Source organism: Crocuta crocuta, unplaced genomic scaffold (assembly GCF_008692635.1).
Source record: "Crocuta crocuta isolate KB4526 unplaced genomic scaffold, BGI_CrCroc_1.0 scaffold443, whole genome shotgun sequence".
NCBI classification, from domain to species: Eukaryota; Metazoa; Chordata; class Mammalia; order Carnivora; family Hyaenidae; genus Crocuta; species Crocuta crocuta.
This window is the reverse complement of record NW_027529446.1, coordinates 877,143-878,979: the sequence shown is the minus strand read 5'-3', so window position 1 is coordinate 878,979 and position 1,837 is coordinate 877,143.

The window sequence follows — 1,837 nt, the reverse complement described above, 5'->3', positions numbered from 1 at the left end:
CCCCCCCCCCCCCCCCCCACCCAGGCAGAGAAGGACCCGCCCTGACTGTCCCCAGGGCAGGGGGAGAAAGCCCGTTCCAGGATTACCACCTTCACAACCTTTCCCCCGAGGCGTCGTCCACGTCCGCCCCTCCCTCCCTCCGTCCTAATTCTGGTGTGTTTCAAAACACCACCTTGTGCTTCCTAAATACTCAGCGTGCAACCTGCCTGAGGTCAGGGGGTTACAGTTCTAGAAGGACTTCTGAAGTGCCTCACCATAGGGCCACCGCTGACCACCCACGCAAACATCGAACAGGTCAGCCTCACACACCCTGACGGGACGCAGGCGCGAAGACTCCTGAGTCCCTGCCCCCTCTCTTCTCCCGACTCTGAACCCAACCCGTTCGCTGCTGAACGGCCTCCTTCTTCAGTTGGCAGCTGTCTTTGCTCTCAGGGGCCACCTCCCTGCAGCCCAAGGCCTCGGGCGACGCTCCAGGCCCACTTTCCAGAGCCCCCCTGCACCATTCTCTTCCGCTCACCTTCCCGTGGCCGTGGCGGCACCTGTGACTTCATTTTATTCCTTCCTCGTTTGGCTGGAGTGCATCCTGCAGTATGCTAAGCTGATCTGAGGACCTCGCTGGCCTGAACTGTCTTGATTCTTCTTCCCACTTGACATAGACCTTGGGGTTGGCCATCACTTTCCCCAGGGTGCTAGGCCTTCTTTTTCCTGATCATTTATAATATGGTCTGGAAGCACTTAGGAGTCCCAGGGCCACTAACAAGTCTTTCCAGGACAAGCTGTTGGGTCCTGACTATTCAGAGATCCTGGCCTCACTGTCCCCTTCCGCTATTTCTTGGACAACTCCCTCCACTCCCCCTCTGCTCTCTCTGAAAGTCTTGGCTTATCCCTCTATTTCCCCCCCTCCTCTCCAGTTCCCAATTCTTTTCACCTGACTTTCTAGATTTCTCCAACTTGACCCTTCCAACTAACTTCCTGCTGAAGTGTTAGTGCCAGCCTACTGTGCTAGCTCCCAAACCCTCTCTTCTTCTCTGTCCCCCGTCACCTTCCCGTGGCCGGATGCCTGCATCTGTGAGCAAAGCCTGCACACGCACCCCACCCCCAGGGACACTGGTGTCTCCAGGTGGCGGCTGTGAGCTTCCCCCAGGAAGCTCTGTCTGCTTCTCCCCCATCATCAGATGCTGCCTCCCCTCCCAAGTCCCGCAGAGGGAAGTGCAGGAGATGTGAATGCGGCCTAGGACTAGAAACTGCAAAGCAGAGAGGCAGGGCAGAGCAGGCCCTCTCGGGTGCACAAACGCCCAGCCCAGGGCAGAGGCCACCCTGCACCCAGCTTGTCTGAAGCCCCCTCTGCCGAGACTGATGGGGCCAGGAGGTGCTTTAAGGAACGTGTATGCAGGTGCATAGCCTCCAGAAGCGCACGGCAGAGCAGGCCACACCTGTCACCACCAAATGATTCTCCTTTCGCCCACTATTATTCTCCGTTCCACCAGCTCAAACACGTCTGACTTCTCCCCACCCGGTCCGGTCCCCTGCTTCTCCTGAGCCCCTTTCTCAGCTCGTAGCCCCTGCAGCCCTTTGTGTCTCCTTCCTCCAGCAGGCCTAGGGCGCAGGCCACCTCCTTCCACCCTGGCTGCGGCCCCAGGAGGGGGATCAGCACATGCCAAAGCCGGGCCCTGAGAAAAGGCACTGAGGATGAGTGCCGGGGACAGAGGGGTAGGGGCCCTGGGCCTGGCGGGTGGCCAGGGCAGCTCATGCAGCACACTTGTGGGGGTGCCGGGGACGAGGCCCGTGTGAGCGGGAGTGCCGATCAGTCACACACAGTGCTTCCCGGGGCACAGAT